Here is a 16,585-nt window from a genome sequence, read left to right as displayed (position 1 = left end):
CCGAAAATTTAATTAATAGAATAAAAATTTAAATTTTAAATAGCAAGAAATCATGAATTTGAAATGATACACGAGAGGTGATCATTTGAAATTGCTTCAAAATGTATACAAAATTGTACGGAAGGAGACAGTGAATTTAAAACATATAACTAAAATATGACTTATTTTACGTTAAATCGAGTGTGTTTTTCCTCCTATTTCAATATAATTAAATCATGTTAGTCTTTTACATTTTTATGAAAGTTACATGTATGTTAATGATCTAAGAACTAATATTTGACTATCTCATAGAGAAATAAATACTTCAAAATAAAATAATTCTTAAAATACTTCACAAACATATATATAGTAAATTTAAAGTAAGAAATTAAAATAAAATTTATTTAAAACAATACGCAATCTATATCAATTACTTGCCCATTAAGAATAAGCAGTACATTTCAGTACAGTGCTTAGTTTTTAGCTTTTTTACAGCTTTAAAAAAAGTTGTTCTTTTATCAAAATAAATATATAAAGGTGCTTTTGGATTTATTTTAAAAAAAATTATTATTGTTATTGTTATTAATTAATTTGAATCCTTAATTGGTATGAAGGTGAAATATTTTTTAAAATTAAAAAAAAAAATTATCATAACATATCCTTTACACAATAATTATTCATTAGACAAAAACTTGTGTGAGCCGGTCTCACGGGTCGTATTTTGTGAGATGACTCTCTATTTGGGTCATGCATGAAAAAATGTAGCTTTTTATGCTAAGAGTATTACTTTTTATTGTGAATATCGATAGGGTTGATCCGTCTTACAGATAAAGATTCGTGAGACCATCTCATAAGAGACCTACTGTGGGGACCCGGATGCTAATTAAAGTTTTTAATCGTTCTTAGAATTAATCAATCAATTATAATAAACATGGTCTAAATTTTTTTTTTTAAAATACAAAGCGGAAACGTAATGTAATTCAATTCAAATTACATATTAAACATAAACATACAAATCTTGTATTATCTACAAGAATTCAACTAGGTTCAACTATATATCAGTGCTGAATCCTAAATTGCTTCGAAGCTCGGATCTCCACGCTATCTAGTCCAGACTCTTTCTCTTCTTGACCCTGATCCTATCCCACCTGTTGCCATGCACACATACAAACCAGACAACAGCCGGATAACACCGGTGAGAATTACATTCCCAGTATAAACCATGTATACATGCAATCATATGAACAATATAAAAGTATATAACAGGCATTCATAACATGTATCAAAATCAGAAACATAAATCAAATATTAAGAGCATGCATCATAATTCAAAACATGTCTCCATATTAATAACCAATCATATTCTAAACATGTACCATAATCAGGAACATAAATCCATATCAATCTATGAATATAAAGCAACATCAATCAATAAATCACAATCGGTGACTTTCAGACTTAGACTAGACTCGATCCTAGTCTAGGGATCCCGGTTTCCAGATGTGGTGTTCCTATATCGAATTCCGTAATAGAAAAAATTCTGATTCTATTTACTCGATATAACCAAATGTGGTGTTCCTATATCGAATTCCGTAATAGAAGAAATTCCGATTCTATTTACTCGATATAACCAAACATCCAGGGTCTTGACCTAACCGTCACAGACTTTGACATTTTCACCAATATCCTATCTTGTGACATCGTGCAATGTGCCCGTGACGATCCCGCCACTATCAGGTACTTCTGTCACAAGATCACTCGTCCAATACCTGCTGTCTATAATCAATAGCACAAGCATATCAAGTCAAATCATTGCAAATATCAATGCAATAAAGTATGTGATTTAGGGAAACTCGAGTCAAACCTCACTCGAGTTGTGCAATCCCAACTCAACATTAATTTATACCTTTATCTTCTCGCTCTGACGAAGACGAAGTCCTGAATTCAACTCTGTCAATTCTCAATCTGGTAATAACAATACCGAACAGACACAATATCAATATGTAACTCAATTCAGAACTTGTTCTGATCAATACTCAAATCAACATACTATCTGATCAATGTCAATCGACATACAGTACAACAATACAATCTCAGTCAATCGTAAATCTGATCAATATCAATCTACTGAGGTTTCGACGACATAACAATACAGTCTCGATAACCCCGTAAATCCCAACATCTCAGAAATAATACCAGAACTCATAATCAATACCGGTATAACTCATAATTTCAATGATAATACAAATCTGATATCGAATCTCAGTCAAATCGATTCCGAAAATCATAACAATTACAGAAATAGTCTGTTCTTTAATCTGACTTCAATTATACGATGTCTACTGTATCAGAAACACCATATATGATTCCTATTCAATTCTGACAATATTATAATTTCAAATCATATCTAAACGTAACAAAACTTACGTCCTGTAGAAGCCTGCGTCGATAGGAACACAGTACTGAAGTCGGATTCAAAATCAGACGGGCGGATCTCGTAAAAATCGAAATTCTACGATTTGGAACCCTTTTCTCTTTCCTCGAGCTTCTCCCTCGATTTCTTCTGAGAATTACGGGACTATATGTATATGTATATATATATATATATATCCAAGTGCATGCCAAGATACGTGGCACACTTTTCATTTTGCACGTCTCGCGCTCGGGAGGACATAAAGTTCCGCCCGGGCGCGGAACTCTCGGCCCTCACAAAATAAACAATCGCGCTCGGACGGACATAAAGTTTTGCCCGGGCGCGATATGTTCGGCTTTCTTCCCGGGAACATGGGCGCTCGGGCGGACAAACACTTCCGCCCGGGCGCTACACCTTCGACCCAACTCTTATGCTTTCATATACTTAGTCCAAATCTTATCTCGGAATGGCCCGGCTATAATCACATCAATTCATAATCAATAAATCATCTCAGATTACAATAATCAAATTCTCGGGCATTACATTTCTCCCCCCTAAGATACGATTTCGTCCTCGAAATCTTAGATACAGAAACCAACAGAAAGCTCACCTCAATGAAACAATTCTGAAATCCCTGTCTCATCTCGGATTCTGTCTTCCCAATAGTTTCTTCGATATTCTAACTACTCTATTACAATTTCAACAACAGAATAGTCTTCATTCTGAATTATCTTTCTTTTACTGATTCTGATCCCCGACTAGAGGAGTCATTTAAGAAGTATAATATCAAAATTCTATTCAAAATAACTTGTGATATAATCAATCACAACTATTGGCTATACAACATCCGTATATACCAATCAACAACTCGATAGCAAATCAATATCATTATCTGTTAATCCTATTCAAGGATATATTCAATCTTCGGCCTTCCATACCAACAGTCATCATCCGACGTTGGCTTATTTCATATCAATTTCCGAGCTATCTTCATTTACTTCTGAATCAGTTTCATTTTCTTTATCAGATCTCTGATCCTATCAAATCCAATCTCAGGCACCACCGCAGTATCATCCACATACGAAGAAAATTCGCAGTTCTCACTGTACAATACCTCAACTAAAGCTGTTTCGATATTCATCTGATAGCTATTATGGTACCATTATTCATAAGTGATAAAAAATCGTGTCAACTAGTGCTAAAATCCAGCACTCCAGTTCCTAGATATCTTCTAGTATCAGGATAGTTCGCTCCGACTATCCATTTATCTATAGACGATAGATGAAAGATCATGTTATATATTCTGTCAAAAGTACAAGATCAAACGAAAATCATAGCCTGATATGAGTAACTCGGGCATTCAATACAGTTGACCCCTTCTCTTGATATACATCTAAGTCGTCTGATCATATCTATACGTCATCCTGTACAATATAACATATGCAGATTTGAACAATCGTTCAATAATAATCACATCATATCACCTTCATAGAAAGATTTTGATAGTTTCGTCACGAAATTCATAGAAATGTACCCCCATTTCTATTCAAGAATCGATAATCTGTATAACCAATCTCCTGGTTTCTATCTTTCTGTCTTCATCTGTCAGCGATTTAGACATTTCAATACAAATTCTGACATAACTGATTTCATTTGTTTACATCAAAACTGTTCGTTCGAATTATCACACATTTCCTGTTACCAGAATAATACTGAATCTATTACTGTGTGCATCTGACAATACCTGTCATTTCAAATTCGAAATATCTGGGATAAACAAATCAGCTAATTATATAAACTAAAATATTACCTACCCGGTATTCTAATCGACGCACTGTTCTGACTATCGAAATCAAGTTCTGAACAGTCTGATCAAACTTTTGAACTGCTGTAATTCTCAAAATCAACTCTGAGTCGGCTTGAACTGTATATAATCTCAACGGTTCGTAACAATCGGCATCAAATACGGATTCAGAATAATAGCAATATCGGATCGGATTCAAAATACCAATCATTTATACTAATCTAGTAAACACATAAAACGCAATTTCTGACATTTCTGAAGTTCTGTCATTTTCAATGTCATTCTCATCCACAGATCACTGTCTCAACTGTGCTATAATTAATCAGTATACTATCTTTAGATATCACAGACTCTGAATGCAATCTGTTGCAATCTGAATTCATAGCCGAACAATTCTGTATACAACAATCTCGGTTCCCAGAATATTCAATACAGATTTCAACTGTTCGATTCAATCAATCATACGCTGCGAATATATCAAAATATCATAGATAAAACGAGCATAAAGTCATCCGAACACTTTTGAATATATGATTTATCAACTCATACACAGGACTGAAGTATTTTACAGAGAAACACATAATCAGATGTAACTCTAATTCTCGAGCAGTAAACCTTCTAACTGACATTTCAATTCTTTCAATTCAATCAATATCATTCTGTACAGAATTCTAAAATGAAATCCATACCTGCTATCAAATCAAGGCTGAAGTCGCTCTCCCTGATATAAGACAAACCCGGAATTTCATCTGGAACGACTATAGCAACTCTTCTGCTACTGGCAAATCATTCCCTGACAGGTTCAACTCCAGTAATCAACTGAATACATAAGGAATTACTCCATTCTTTTCGATAATCATCGAATCATACATAATACGGATATCAAGGAATTCAAAATCGAGAATCCTTACCGTATATCATTCATTCTTTGGTCATTTCAGGTCCGAATCTTACCATCTCCTGGCAAGAATCTATAATAGCTCTGTACTTGTTAGCATATTAATATCAATAATGCATTCATAATCAGATACACACCAGTACAATACAAGTTGACTCAGTCTCATTCCCTTTTTACTGCAGTATACGATATTTACAAAATTTACTGATATCAATCGTTCCCCCAAAAATAAAACAAATCAACAATACAGTACATGAAGACCCAACAGAATAAAGCATGTGTCAATGCAATTCATACAGACTCATGTATAAGATGTACGAGAATTTCCCAATACATATGGAATAAAATCATAGAAGAACAGATACCTGTCACTACATCATCAAGTGCATCCTGGATCAGTTCCTCGGTCACTACCACCAGATGCCTCTGCTCCCGGGAATCTTCGGGAACCTCGCTGTGGACATACTCTAGCAAAGTGTCCGGATCGTTTGCAAATACGGCAACTACCAAATACTCCTTGGCACTGCTCGGTGAGATGTCTCCCTCCGCAGGTGCTGCAATACACTCCGGTATAACTCGGGCTAGAACCACTGGAGCTAGATGAACCAATCGGTCCACTTCCTAACTTCTTAAACTGTTTCTTTCGAGCTTTCATCCAATCTTGCTTCCCACTCATACTGCCACTATCAAATCTGAGAGGGGATTGCTGTGTCTGGGGTCGGATCACATCCCACTTTTCTCGTTGTCGAATCAGACTCACCTCAGCTCTCTTTGCCCTACTCAAAGCATCAGCAAAATGGTAGGGTTGCTGCATATTTATCAATGCAATTATCTCTGAATTCAATCCTTTGATGAACTAATCAGCTACAGATTCATCGTTCCCAGCTAAATGAGGAGCAAAACGCAGTAGAGTAGAGAATTTAGCAACATATTCTTCAATATTCAGTTGGCTCAAATTCTCAAACTCTGCTTTTTTGTCCTCCCGGTACGAAACTGAGAAAAATCTTCGATAGAATTCAGCTTTAAAGACTTCCCATGTGATCACAGTACCACGCCGTTCTAATACTCCTTTGATTGTAATCCACCAACTCCTGGCGGCCTCTCGTAACTGGTTGGGCACCAGTTTGATTCTCTGTTCATCTGGATAATCCAATAAATCAAACAGTATTTCTATGTCATCTAACCAATTCTCACAATCTTCAGACGTCTCAACACCCCTCAGAATCGGCAGCTGAAATGATTGAAACTATTTCAACTGTGTTTTCATCGGAGTTTCTGATACATCTATCTGATCAGTCGAAGTACTACCCCTTTCCGAAATTCTTCGAGGAGGTATATCTGATCACCACAAGGGTTAGCAATCACAGGAGATAAATCCATCTCAGTCCCTTCCTGATCAGCTTACCTCTGATCAAGAACTGGTTCTGATTCATTTTCAAATCAGACATATTACCAAATCAATTCAGATATTCAGGTAATCATGTAATTAAAAGCAGTAAATCATACTTAGCATGCTAGCATACACAGTGTAATTCAACATTATAATAAATCACATACTAGCAATCAAAAGCAGGAAAGAAAACTCAATCTACCCCGCTCAATAGCTTCTATCTCAGTCTCAAGAACCTACTGTTCTGGAAGCTAATGCTCTGATACCACCTGTTGTGGGGACCCGGACGCTAATTAAAGTTTTTAATCGTTCTTAGAATTAATCAATCAATTATAATAAACAGGGTCTAAATTTTTTTTAAAAATACAAAGCGGAAACGTAATGTAATTCAATTCAAATTACATATTAAACATAAACATACAAATCTTGTATTATCTACAAGAATTCAACTAGGTTCAACTATATATCAGTGCTGAATCCTAAGTTGCTTCGAAGCCCGGATCTCCACGCTATCTAGTCCAGGCTCTTTCTCTTCTTGACCCTGATTCTATCCCACCTGTTGCCATGCACACATACAAACAAGACAACAGCCGGATAACTCCGGTGAGAATTACATTCCCAATATAAACCATGTATACATGCAATCATATGAACAATATAAAAGTATATAACAGGCATTCATAACATGTATCAAAATCAGAAACATAAATCAAATATTAAGAGCATGCATCATAATTCAAAACATGTCTCCATATTAATGACCAATCATATTCTAAACATGTACCATAATCAGGAACATAAATTCATATCAATCTATGAATATAAAGCAACATCAATCAATAAATCACAATCGGTGACTTTCAGACTTAGACTAGACTCGATCCTAGTCTAGGGATCCCGGTTTCCAGATGTGGTGTTCCTATATCGAATTCCGTAATAGAAAAAATTCTGATTCTATTTACTCGATATAACCAAATGTGGTGTTCCTATATCGAATTCCGTAATAGAAGAAATTCCGATTCTATTTACTCGATATAACCAAACATCCGGGGTCTTGACCTAACCGTCACAGACTTTGACATTTTCACCAATATCCTATCTTGTGACATCGTGCAATGTGCCCGTGGCGATCCCGCCACTATCAGGTACTTCTGTCACAAGATCACTCGTCCAATACCTGCTGTCTATAATCAATAGCACAAGCATATCAAGTCAAATCATTGCAAATATCAATGCAATAAAGTATGTGATTTAGGGAAACTCGAGTCAAACCTCACTCGAGTTATGCAATCCCAACTCAACATTAATTTATACCTTTATCTTCTCGCTCTGACGAAGAAGAAGTCCTGAATTCAACTCTGTCAATTCTCAATCTGGTAATAACAATACCGAACAGACACAATATCAATATGTAACTCAATTCAGAACTTGTTCTGATCAATACTCAAATCAACATACTATCTGATCAATGTCAATCGACATACAGTACAACAATACAATCTCAGTCAATCGTAAATCTGATCAATATCAATCTACTGAGGTTTCGACGACATAACAATACAGTCTCGATAACCCCGTAAATCCCAACATCTCAGAAATAATACCAGAACTCATAATCAATACCGGTATAACTCATAATTTCAATGATAATACAAATCTGATATCGAATCTCAGTCAAATCGATTCCGAAAATCATAACAATTACAGAAATAGTCTGTTCTTTAATCTGACTTCAATTATACGATGTCTACTGTATCAGAAACACCATATATGATTCCTATTCAATTCTGACAATATTATAATTTCAAATCATATCTAAACGTAACAAAACTTACGTCCTGTAGAAGCCTGCGTCGATAGGAACACAGTACTGAAGTCGGATTCAAAATCAGACGGGCGGATCTCGTAAAAATCGAAATTCTACGATTTGGAACCCTTTTCTCTTTCCTCGAGCTTCTCCCTCGATTTCTTCTGAGAATTACGTGACTATATGTATATATATGTATATATCCCAAGTGCATGCCAAGATACGTGGCACACTTTTCATTTTGCATGTCTCGCGCTCGGGCGGACATAAAGTTCCGCCCGGGCGCGGAACTCTCGGCCCTCACAAAATAAACAATCGCGCTCGAGCGGACATAAAGTTCCGCCCGGGCGCGATATGTTCGGCTTTCTTCCCGGGAACATGGGCGCTCGGGCGGACAAACACTTCCGCCCGGGCGCTACACCTTCGACCCAACTCTTATGCTTTCATATACTTAGTCCAAATCTTATTTCGGAATGGTCTGACTATAATCACATCAATTCATAATCAATAAATCATCTCAGATTACAATAATCAAATTCTCGGGCATTACACCTACGATTCTAATAAATAAAAGCAGAGATGGATCCGGAAATTGATTAATGGGTGGCTAATATTTTTTAAAGTGAATGGTCGAATAAAATTTATAGTCAATATAGGTGAAGATGAGGAAAAAGAAATGAGAATTGAGTTTGGGCTAACGACGAGACTAAATTCATATTGAAGTACAATAATTATCATTTTAGTAGAGCAATCAAACGTTCAAAACATGTTTGAAGTGCTTTAAATTTTAAAATATTTGAGTTTCAGCGTTATCATCAACTATAGATTCTGATAAAAACGACAAACGTTCGATCTTATATGATACTAAACTAACAAAACTTGGGTCATGGTAGGGATGTAATCGAGTCGAGCCGAGCCGAGCCGAACTCTTGAATGTTTGAGCTTGATTCGTTTATAATCGAGCCGAGTTCGAGCTTTATTTAACGAATATATGCATGGCTCACGAGCTTATTCAAGCATTTATTGAGCCTAAACAAACTTAATAAATATGAATTATACATTTAAATTTTCATTAAATTAATTAAAAAGTAAATTATATATATAAAAAAATATATTATTCTTATTAAAATTTGTACATTTATTATAATAAATAAATTTAATAGATTTTTCTATATATTCATATATAATATGCAAAATCAATAAATCAAATATCAAAACTATTATTTTTTCATCTAAAAGATTACTCATGAACTTACCAACAAACATGTTCACGAGCTAACGAGCCGAATACTGTAAAGCTTGAGTTTGGTTTGTTTATCTTAATGAGCCTTATTAAACGACTTATCGAATCGAGCTTCGAATAGCTCACAAACGGTTTGGTTCGTTTACATCACTGGGTCATAGTATGACCACAAGTGTTTTTTCCGTGTTGTCCATCTCAACAAAATAATTATAATTTAGCACTTTTTATTCAAATGAATATTTTCGGTTTTAAAGAAACTGTTCAAAACAGTTTGAATGAAGAATATGATTTACCTGAGAATTTAGATTTATTGAATAAATGGACTATTCCTAAGATAGAATCTAAAATGATCTATAAGTTAGGAACCTTTGAAAGAATTGGTTTTAAACAAGTAGTTAAAACTACAGAATCATCAGTACCACTTCATAATAATGAAATGGTTATTAGATTGTTAAACAATAAAGATATTTTACCTTATAGGAAAAATTACAGATTCATGCATATAGGTTTAATTCAAATAGCTTTTAGATCTTTAACATTAGAAGGACTACCAAAAAGCTTCATAGCAGCTTTAAGAGATGGTAGAAATTTGAATTGGAAACAATCCCTTATGGGAATAATTCAATCTAGTCTGGCTCATGGTCCAGTATATTTTGATGTTTATCCGAATTTATCTTTATCTTTATCTGATATTAATATATTAGATTCTTTAACATTAAATGTTAAAACTCATGATTATAATTATAATCCTGGTACAGAAGTAATATGTATCTGTTATCGTATTTATTATAAACCATTATTTACACTGAATCCTATGTGTAAAAGAATAGATAAAAAATTAAATGAAACTATTCTAATAGAAACTAATTTTAATAGATCTGATATTACAAGCCGTAGATCTATAAAATGGGAAGAAATTGAATTTCCAGAAAACTGGATAATTAAACAAGTTGTTCCTAGAAATCCTATAATAAATAGGGATTTACAACAAGTTATACAGAATAATGAAGGATATGTTCAAATACAATTCAATAATGAACAAAGAAGATTATTACCATCTTCCATCTATACTAGATTAAGATCTAGTCATTCTTTTATTTCACCTTTAGATTATATGGTGGATATTCCTCAAACTTCTAGAGTTTCTACTTCTCAGATAAGAGAAGATGTTGAATCTTCTGTACAAGATACAGTAGATGAATTAATCATTAATCAAAACAATATTGTGCATAAAAGTAACTTTCAAAAAGTTAGAGAAACTGATACAGTTTCAGAAATGAATTTTAGTATTTAATGGATAGTAAACCAAAAATTGATTTTACTAAAGGATCTCTTGCTAGAGCAAAGATCAATGAAGAATTTTATTTATCCAATATGGGAATCTTTCAGAGATTGGTACTTTAAATGTTTCTCAGAAGAAGAATTTGAGTATATTGTTACAGAATTTTATAAATATTGTGAAAACCAGAATAAATTGATTCATTTTGTTCCTTGGTTTTTTAAAGCTTTTATCATAGATTATATTTCTATTCTTGAAAGAAATTATAAACTTTCTTCTGGACAGATTCAAAAATCTGTTTATCCTCCTCAACAATCTTTTATTATAGAAAAAAATAATAAAATTTTAAATTTTACTGTTTTTTCTAAATTATTTGAGAATGATATGTTACAAATAACTGTTAAACATATTAATCAGATAATTGAAAAACAGAATTATACAAATTTGTATCTTACGATAATAGGTGAAGAGATAGTTTCTCTTAAGGATCGTATAGATAAAATTATTCTGGCTATTAATCAAATTAAACCAGATGTTCATTTTCAAACAAAAGAAGAAGAAACTAATATGGTTTCTATTGCTACTTCTTCTATTCAATCCCTCCAGATATAAAGGATTTTAAATTTAAATCTTCTTTTCTGATATAGAAAAATTATTAGAAGGAAATATTTAAAAATCTGAATTTAAATACTCTTAATGAAGAGTTCGATAATGATGAGAATCATTCTGATGAAGAAATTAATAAAATCAAATGGACAGATAGACCTACCCAAAATAAATATTATTATAATAGACCTACTCCCATGGATGTTCTTATTGAAGAACAAGAATATATATTTGCTAATAGTTATAATGTGAAAAGTATTTATGAATGAAATATTGATGGTTTTAGTGATAAACAAATTTATAATACTGCTCACAGAATGCTTATGTATAGTACTGTGTGTAAAACTTCAGGTAATACTGATAAAAATATTGTTAAGATGATTATATCAGGATTTACTGGCCAACTTAAAGGTTGGTGGGATAATTATTTAAATCAATTCCAAAAAGAAGATATTATTAATTCTATAAAAATTGAGAATAATATTCAATCAGAAAATGTAGTCTATTCATTAATAATGACTATGATTGAACACTTTACTGGTAAATTCACTGATGATAGTGAAAAGATTCGTACTTTATTAAGTAATCTAAAATGTAAAACACTTACTGATTTTAGATGGTATAAAGATACCTTTTTATCTCGTATATATGAGATACCAGATTGTAATAATAGTTTCTGGAAAGCTAAATTTATAGATGCTTTACCTTTTCTATTTGCTGAAAGAATTAGAAAAGTATTAAGAAAGGATGAGATTAATATTCCATATGATAATTATACTTATGGAAATTTAATTAATATTTGCATTAAAGAGGGTTTAGCTCTCTGTAATGAATTAAAATTAAATAATCAAATTAAAAGACATAATTTACTTGAGAAAAAACAATTAGGTAAATTTTGTGATCAATTTGGTATAGACTTACCTGATAAAGGTAAGAAGAAAATTAAAGAAAAAGATGAAAAAATCTATAGAAAGAAAAGACATTTGTCTGATAGGCAAAGAGATAAAAAGAAGAAAATAAAAGAAAGCCGTGATTTACGGAAAGAAGAAAAATATAAAAATAAATTAATAATTTGTAGAAAATGTAAAAAGCCAGGACATTATGATAATCAATGTTGGGCTAAAAACAAAATTAATAATTTAGACATAGATGATAATCTAAAAGAAACATTATTTAAAATAATAATGGATTCGAATAATAATTCTGACAGTGAAACTGAGAATTCTTCAGAATCTTATATTTCAGATAAAATTATAGATAGTGAATCAGAAATATCTGATTTAGATGAATGTAATAATTGTATACAAGGAAAATCTTGTTTAAATCATATAGAAGATAAAAATGATGAATTTTATAAACTCATGTCTCAATTCAATGATTTAAATATTAATGTGTTAACTAACAATAATATTTTAGAATTCATTAAAATGATTAAGGATCCAGTATTAAAATCTACAATTATTGATCAAATGGAGAATACTGCTTCAACTAGCAATAATAATAATAATAACATTCTTGTTAAACAAGAACAGACTTATTCTATGAAAGAAGTTAAAAATCTTCTGCAACAGAAATATAGTAAACAAAAGCCAGTTACTATACAGGATTTAGTCAAAGAAATAGAGAATCTTAAAGAACAAGTAAAAATTTTACAACATAATAATAATAGTTTAAATTATCGTATTTCAATCATTGAAACTAATAATAATAATTCAGTTAATAATTCTGATAGTTTTGATAATCTTCAAGGTATTTCTTTTCCTGATCCAAATCAAAAACATTTATCTGTTTTAAGTATGATCATATCTCAAAAATGGTATACCAATATTACTTTATTAATTGAAAATTCTTATAAGAAGAATTTTATTGCTATGATTGATAGTGGTGCAGACTTAAATGTTATACAGGAAAGATTAATTCCTACGAAGTATTTTCATAAAACTACTCATTCTCTCTCTCATGCAGGAGGAGAACCATTAGAAATAAATTATAAATTACCAAAAGTTTATATTTGCAAAGATAAAAACTGTATTCAAACCAGTTTTTTATTAGCAAAAGATATTTCTAGCCAACTAATACTTGGACTTCCTTTTATTTATCAAATTTATCCTTTAACTTATGTTGATGAAACAGGTATTATAGGAACTTTTCAAGGTAATCCTATTTCCTTTAAGTTTATAACTAAACATGTTCATAGAGTTCTTAATGAATTACAAGAAAAGATTGATAGTAAAACTTTTCAGATTAATTCTTTAAAAGAAGAATTTAATATATTAACTATAGATGATAAATTACAAAATTCTAAATTACAGGAAAAAATCAAACTTATTTATAATAAGTTCTCATTAGAAATATGTAATGATCTTCCTAATGCTTTTTGGAATAGAAAGAAGCATATTATCTCTCTTCCATATGAAGAGAATTTTGATGAAAAGAATATTCGTACCAAGGCTCGTCCTTGTCAAATGAATTCTGAATATTTAGAATTATGCAAGAATGAAATTCATTCTTTATTAGATAAAGGTTTGATAAAACCTTCTCAATCTCCTTGGTCATGTACTGCTTTTTATGTTAATAAACATTCTGAACAGGAAAGAGGTGTTCCAAGATTAGTCATAAATTATAAACCTCTTAATAAGGTTTTAAAATGGATTAGGCATCATATTCCTAATAAAAAAGATTTATTAGATAGACTTGTTCATGCTATCATATTTTCAAAATTTGATTTAAAATCAGGATTTTGGCAAATTCAAATAAAAGAATCTGACAGATATAAAACTGCTTTTAATGTTCCAATAGGACATTATGAATGGACAGTAATGTCATTTGGCCTTAAAAATGCCCCTTCAGAATTTCAACAAATTATGAATGATATTTTTTATAATTACAACAATTTTATAATTGTTTATATTGATGATATCTTAGTGTTTTCTAATGATATTGAAACACATTTTAAACATTTAGATATGTTTAAAAATATTGTTATTCAAAATGGTCTTGTTATTTCAAAATCTAAAATGATTTTGTTTCAAACTAATATCAGATTTCTTGGTCATATGATTGAGAAAGGAAGAATAATTCCTATACAAAGAAGTATAGAATTTGGTTCTAAATTTCCTGACATTATAACTGATAAAACTCAGTTACAGAGATTTTTAGGAAGTTTAAATTATATTTCTCCCTATATTAAAGATCTTACTAAAGATTCTGCTATCTTATATGATAGATTAAAGAAGAATCCTTTACCTTGGTCTGATAAACATACTAATGCTGTTAAAAACATTAAGGAAAAGGTTAAAACCTTCCTTGTCTTATGCTTACTAATCCCCAATGGAATAAAATTGTTGAAACTGATGCTTCAGATATAGGTTTTGGAGGAATCTTAAAACAGAAAGATCCCCAAAACAAACAAGAATATCTTATTAGATTTTATTCTGGTAAATGGAATAATGCCCAGAAAAATTACTCCACAGTAGCAAAAAAAATCTTAGCTATTGTCAGACGTATTTTGAAATTTCAAGATGATTTATATAATCAAAAGTTTATTATAAAAACTGACTGCAAATCTGCAAAATTTATGTTTAATAAAGACTTTAAACATGATGTTTCTAAACAAATGTTTGCAAGATGGCAGGCTCATTTAGCTCCTTTTGATTTTGAAATCATTTATAAAAAAGGTGAAGATAATCATCTACCTGATTTCTTAACTCGAGAATATTTATCCTAATGTTTTCATCTACAGATATGTATTCCCGAGGAAGAGGAGAGTCCTCTTATAAAGGGCGAGGTGGTAGGGGAAAACCCCCTAATATCATTGCACAGCATGGAAAACAGAGGCTAATAGCCCAGGACTTATCTAGTTCATCCAGTAATACTGAGCAGAATGAATTATACAATGAATTTCAAGAATTCTTGAAACAAAAGCAGAGAAGTAATATAGATTCTTAAGCTTCAGCATCATATGCTAACATCATAAAAGATGATGATAATGATTCAGCTCTATATACAGAGACAAAACATCGTGAATTGATTCTTATAGAAGAAAAAGATATCCAATGGAAAAAAACTCCATGGACTATCATGGAATGATATCTAACCAATACATCATATGTATATGGTTCTTACAAGCAAAGAGGATTTTATGAAAATCTTCTGATATCTACAAAAAGTGTTGATATAACTCACTTTTTCAGTAATACTCAGCAGAAAGGAAGTTATAACTTCTCAAAGTTCATTATCAAAAAGATAATATCTATTGAAGAATGGGGTATATCTCCATTAGTTGAAAAAGAATTTTATTCTGAAAGTCATAAAATGAGTTTTAAATTCAATTTTTGGGATTATACTGAAAGTTTTAATAAAACTTTGTTTTATGAAAATGAAAAGAGGAAACATACATGGTTTCTAAAGATTTGTGAAAATGTTTTTCATCATCCAGTTCCAAATTGGTTTTTAATCTGGTGGAAGATATTTGGTCCATATGCAAAGATTTTGCCAGAGGTTTTTATAAAACCCATGAATACTTGGTTAAATGTTTCCCCAAGTATTAAAAAATCATTTTCTGAACATTGGATAGATGGAAAGACTTTATGTCTATTTTTCATGGAATTTGGAATTCCTTGGATCTGGAAATGGCAACCAGAATTTGGATACACTGATGAAGGAATCCCTTGCATATGGAGAGTCAGTTCCACTAAATTTTGGGACAAATTATTGCGTGATGATCCAGAAACTAGAAAACCTTATGGTTATGACACTCTTCATCAAATGGAGGAGAAAATTATATTATACCAAACAGAATTTCACAATCTACAAGAAAAGAAAAAAGCTTCTATGAGTCCATTCAAGATTCTTACTCAAAAATATTCTGAGATCTATTCAAAAGAAAAAATGATCGAGGTTTATATTGAAAAAATGAAAAATGATCTTTTCCAGAATATTGGATGTTCTGATTCAAAGTCAGATAAATCTATGGCGTCTGAATCCAGCGAAAATCAATTCATACATCTAATGCAAATGCAAGATGCACAGGATCCAGATGATGATACTCCTCAATTATCTCAAATTGATGACATCTTTGAAAATTTGAAGAAATCTTTAAAGGATAATATCAAAGATGATTAATATCGTTGCAAGTGGAATCTCACTATTCAAAGTTGGTGGAAT

This window comes from Primulina tabacum, chromosome 18 (genome assembly GCF_025594145.1).
Source record: "Primulina tabacum isolate GXHZ01 chromosome 18, ASM2559414v2, whole genome shotgun sequence".
Taxonomy (NCBI): Eukaryota; Viridiplantae; Streptophyta; class Magnoliopsida; order Lamiales; family Gesneriaceae; genus Primulina; species Primulina tabacum.
The sequence above is the reverse complement of the archived record's forward strand: the minus strand, read 5'-3'. Positions refer to the sequence as shown.